Genomic DNA, 6,000 nt, shown 5'->3' with positions numbered 1-6,000 from the left:
TTTCTTCTTGGATTGATCCTAGCCTCTTTACCATTATAATAATGCCCAAGTATAATACTTCCTTCTATAGTGTCTCATAGAATAAGCGTTTGATCTTTAAGTACAGGATCCCTTCCAAAGGATCATCCTCTCTTGATGATTTAAAAGTGAGGAGAATTATATACATAAATAGATATATATATATATATACATATATATATACATACATATATATACATATATATATACATACATATATATACATATATATATACATACATACATATATATATATATATATATATATATATATATATATATATATATATATATATATATATATACATATATATATACATACATATATATATATATATACACACACACACACATATATACATATATATATACATATACATATACATATACATATATATACATATACATACACACACACACACACACACACACACACACACACACACACACACACACACACACATATATATATACATATACACATATATACATATACATATACATATACATACATACATATATATATATATATATATATATTCACACACACACCATTTACATCCAACCCATTTATAGGGTCTAAACATATACCATTTACATCCAACTCATTTATTTTCAAGGCAAAATGCCTCTCGATCAATGCATACCTCATAGGCTCCCAATCAATAGCCATTTCAAGGAGGCTCAAATCGTATAAAACACATACATAATCATGGTCATGCCATAAAGTTATAGATTTCAATCAAATCTATGAAAGTACAGCAAGGTGCAAGATATCAGTAAGTGACCATTACGACATTCTTTCCCCAGGTTTTCAAAGTACCCATGAGGAAAAGGTCCACGATGTTCTCATGGACAATCAAAGTGCTAACAACCCCTAGGAATGAAAATATATCCAATGGGATTTTATGTGTGTGTGTGCGTATGTGGGAGACTTGACAACACCCCTTTGCATAGTGAAAAGACAAAAGAGCGAAGCTAGACAATGGAATAGGACTAATTACATTAATGGAAAAGTTTTTGCAAGTTAGTGAAACCCCGTTTATAAAGAAAACCAGAAGTAGGTCATTTTGTAGAAGTGAATTTGTGGAAAATGTTGAGCTTGGATAAGTCTTGGCAAGCATCCCTTTTATTGAAAAGGGGAGTCTGCCTACGTGCCACCATCCAACAAGAAAGACATGGTGAGCTGAACCTTAGTTGGGAAGACATGTGTCATAAACACCCCTTCCTTGTTGTTATCGGAGTCATAATAAAAATAAACACTTAACCACCTACTTTACTAAGCAAGTTTGTAAAAATTATGAGTGCAAAATTTTATGGAGTAATGGTATGGTCACTAGAAGTGTGTAGAATTATGTTAAGAGAATAATGGGGGTGATAAAGTGGAGGTATATTGAAGAAATAAGCATTTCTAAAGAATGAATGAAAATTTAAGTTTAATGGACAAAATTATAGTTGTCATGAGCATATAGAAGGTAGGGAGGGAAAAATGATAGGAGAGAGAATTGAGAAAAAAATAGGCTTTATAGATAAAGAAGGTTGATAAGGGATATGACTATTTAAAAAGTTTTGCAATATTAGGAAAAGCAAAAAATGGAAAAGAGGGGAAGGGAAAGAAAAACAAATGTGATAAGGTTTAGAAGTTAACTTTACAAATAATAAGAATCACGCTTAAGAAAAATTTAAAGTTAGAGTAAAGAAATTAGAAGCCTAAAAAGAGATAAGGCAAGAGAGAATTATGCGAATGTTTAAACTACAATGGGATTTACAGGGGTAAGCATAAAGAAATGAAAGAAACGAGAAAAAAAGGGAAACATAATAAAGGGGGAAATAACTATAAAGAAGGTAATAGAAAAAAGTGAATAAGAAGAATTAATAACAAAGAACTAAATAAGGAGTAATGAAGGGAGGGGGAAAAAAGAGAGGGGCAAAGGGGAAAGAGTAAAAAAGGGAGGGAGAGGGAGAATTACTAAGAAAATAGAGATTTTAGCTAAAGGGGGAAAGGTTAGAGAATCAAGGACATGAAAAGATAAAGTACTAAAAAATTAGAGGGGGGGATTATAAGTTTAGGACGTAATGAAGGGGGGTTGTGAAAATAGAGCCAGGGCGGGGCGGGGGGGGGGGGGGGGGGGGGGGGAACTTAAATGAGGTGGCATAATGCATTAAAGGAAAGAATGCGACCTGTGGGTTAAAGAGGTGGTGTCCAAGAGTGGCACAACGGACCTTCGGGGCAACAAGGTTGGTAGCAAAGTTTGGGGACAGCGAGGACATCAGTGTAAATCAAGGACGACGAGGATAACATAGTAGTATGCGAATCGAGGGAGTGCGTGTAACAACCAGTGGCAAGGGTTAGCAGCGAAAAATGCAATTGTAGGTGGCAAAGGCAAATGGCGCTGCCAACAAACAGTGCATAGTGAGTAGTAAAAGCAAGCAAAAATATCATAGCCAGGGTGTATGAACAGGAGCAAATGGGAGAAGATATGTGGAAGGAGGCTTTTAAAGAGGTCGTGTAAGGATAGTCAATTTTTTGGGCATTAGTCGGGGAACTCAATCGGAATAGTTTGTAGAGCCCGTAGTCATAGAGACAGGAAGCTCAAAAATTGAGGGGATGCTTGAAAACTAAAGAGGGGAAGTTCGCAGACTATGTAGTTAGTTTGGTTTATAGTCGATGTAGGGAGTAACACAGTCGAGGGGACATAGGTGGGGAATCCCATGCATGGGAAAAAGGGAATGAAGGAGTAAAAGAGGGGTCAGGGAGAGGCGTTGTGTGGTTAAGGCTTAGCTTATGGTTAGGTAGGGAGCAGTACAGTTAGAAAAGCTAGGGGGAAAAGAAATAGGGGAACAAGGGGAATTGACAATGTAAATAGATGAGGATAAGGATAGGGGGTTAGGTACATAGAGAGATAAAGAAGATAGGGAAAAGGGGGGCGAGGGGAGGGACCTAGTTAGGGGTGGGGTTTGGGAGAAAAGAGGAAACTATTAGGGAAAAGAATGTAAAGGAGGGGGGGTTATAGTCAATAAATAAAGGGAGAGCAATTTAAAATAGTGAAAACTTTGAGTAATTAAGGGAAAAAAGGGAAGTGGTAAGATAAGGAGAAATTAAGAGAAAATAGAAAGAAATAAGAAAAGGAAAATAAAAAGAAATAACAATGAAATGTTAAGAAAATAAAAGAAAAAAAGTAAGGAAAATTAAGGAAAATAAAGAAAAGATTGAAGGAAAACTAGGAGAAATAATTAGGCAAAAATTAGAGGGAGTGTAGTTAAGCTAGAGAATGAGAAGGACAAAATCAGACAATGAAAATTTCAGAGAAAACTATGACGATTAAGAAAAAATTATGGGAAATATAATGAGTAGGATAGGGGAAGAGAGGGGGGATGAGTTGGGAAAGGGAGAGGGTACTTTTGGGGGGAAATTAGGTAAAAGAGGAAGAGGGGTAGAGAGAGAGTGGGGGGAAATTTTGGAAGAGGGAGAGGGAAGAGGTAGTTTAAAAAGGGTTTCAAAGGATTTTAAAGGGGAAAAGGTAAATCGCAAGGAGAAAAGAGATAAAGAGGATTGTATGTGTGTGTGTGTGTGTGTGAGATAGAGAGAGAGAGAGAGAGAGAGAGAGTACCGTCTGAGGAAGATCTTAAGAGTGTACGAAATAAATTACAAACACCAAAAAGTTTGTAACTTAATTTGCGGAAGATCTTAAGAGTGTACGAAATAAATTACAAACACCAAAAAGTTTGTAACTTAATTTGGAGAACTTCACAAGGCTCAACGCCTCCTGATTTATTAGAAGACATAGCTACATTCTAACTATCAATAAGGTGGCCTTTGTAACATTTGTCTAAGAATAAGTGTCTTTGGGTTTGAATTTGAAGTCTCTAATCAATGCTTATCCATCTGAATACACTGTCCATTTACCTCCTTTGTGTGCTTCCTTTACTTTAGTGAGTTCAATATTTCTTTGTTTGAGCTGGACTGGAGTGAGCTCCTCAAATATCAAAATCTTTGTTCCCTTCAACTCATGGGATTGTCCAAGGATCTTAACTCTTGCTACTCTCTCTCTGATCCAGACATATGCTTGTCTGCCATTTTGACGAACTAGGAAGTAAGCGAGGACAAGAATGAGCAAGCCCACAATAAGTTTGGCCTGAGGAGCAGCTTGTAAATAAGCAAAAAGGTGAAGAGACGGACACACTGCTAGTGGACAACCAAGCTGCCAACAATGAGAACCATAGTGCTGGCAGCTGCAAGCGAAGGAAGAAGGAGACCTTGCGAGTTGAGTGGCGAGCTTGAACGTGCAGTACATAGCCAACTTGAAGAGGAGAGAAGGCAGCAACCAAAAGAAGAAGAACCATGGCAAAGTTGGAGCACCTGTGTTGTAAACGGGGAGCAACAAGGCCCGTAAGCTCAGGTACCATCAATGGTGACACTCGAAGGGAGCTGCAGTAGCGTAGAGGCTAATAAGTTGTGCTGGGAGGTATGGGTCGTGGTAGATAAAGTGAGTAGAAGAGCAGTTCACGGAGGAGCCGGCACAACGGAGAGTCAGTGTATGAGTCACAACAGTAGAACACCTAAAAGTAAATGTTAAAAAGTGGAAGAGAGTAGCCTTACGTAGCGGACAACGAGTGGAGCACTTGCAAGGCGTTACGTAAGGGAGGAGAGTGTGCGCGGTGGAAGCCATTACGATGGTAGTCCATCAAGGCGGACCAGAAAGCTAGATGAAGTGACGGAGCCGAGTAGAGAAGATCATCGGTAAGGGGGAGTAATTGCACGTAAATAAAGTAGGATAAAGTTTCATAAGGTTCAAGAAAAGGGTTGCTTACAAGGGCTGTGTTTTAAGTGGCACATGGAAATTCACTAAGTTTATAGTAATAGGAAAGACGGATGGTAGTAAGTGTGTGTGTTAATAAAAAGCTAAACACAATTAGGGTTATATATATATATATATATATATATATATATATATAGAGAGAGAGAGAGAGAGAGAGAAACAAAACCTTATGTTTAAAATAAGCAATCCCACATTTTTTTAATTCAAAAACAAATAAAGGTGGAGTGGAGGGAAGCAGTGCTGCCAGAAATCAAAGACTAAAACTAGAAAGAAGGGGGAAATGTAAAAAAGATAGTGAACCTCAATGATTATTATTGGTACAACTCCAAGGAAACAATTCATTATTGATAATTCTTATATTGCTTAAATCAAGAAACCGTAAAATGTTCTTAGAAGGAGTACCACAATTGAATTCAATTAAGGATAGAGGCAAAAAAAGAAAGGGAGGGGATGTATTAAAAAGAAGGTTTCAAGTGGAGGGGTCATTTTGTGTAATTCATAAGTGGGGAGTGAGGGCGGGGGTATGGGGACCAATGTGTGTTTGTAAAGTATATAAAACATGTGTGTGTGTGTGTGTGTGTGTGTGTGTGTGTGTGAGAGAGAGAGACAGAGAGAGAGAGAGAGAGAGAGAGAGAGCGATTACCGCCTGCGGAAGGTCTCAAGAGTGTACGAGATAAATTACAAACACCAAAAAGTTTGTAACTTAATTTGAAGAACTACACAAGGCTCAACTCCTCCCGAATCATGATAAGACATAGCTACATTCTAGCTATCATAAGGTGGCCTTTGTAACATTAGTCTAAGAATAAGTGTCTTTGGGTTTGAATTTGAAGTCTCTAATCAATGCTTGTCCATCTGGATACACTATCCATTTACCTGCTTTGTGTGCTTCCTTTACTTTAGTGAGTTCAATATTTCTTTGTTTGAGCTAGACTGGAGTGAGCTCCTCAAATATCAAAATCTTTGTACCCTTCAACTTATGTGATTATCCAAGGATCTTAACTCTTGCTACTCTCCCTCTGATGTAGACATGTGCTTGTCTGCTATTTTGACTAATATTATATATATCATTTTCGTCCCTTTCAATTCGTGGTACTTCTAAAATATGCGATTATTTCATCTCTATCTTTGTCATGTTTCAACCCCCCAATGCACAAGATTA

Source organism: Dipteris shenzhenensis, chromosome 3 (genome assembly GCF_047967505.1).
Source record: "Dipteris shenzhenensis isolate YYH24624 ecotype China chromosome 3, Dip_SZ_1.0, whole genome shotgun sequence".
Classification (NCBI taxonomy): Eukaryota; Viridiplantae; Streptophyta; class Polypodiopsida; order Gleicheniales; family Dipteridaceae; genus Dipteris; species Dipteris shenzhenensis.
This window is presented reverse-complemented; position numbering follows the sequence as displayed.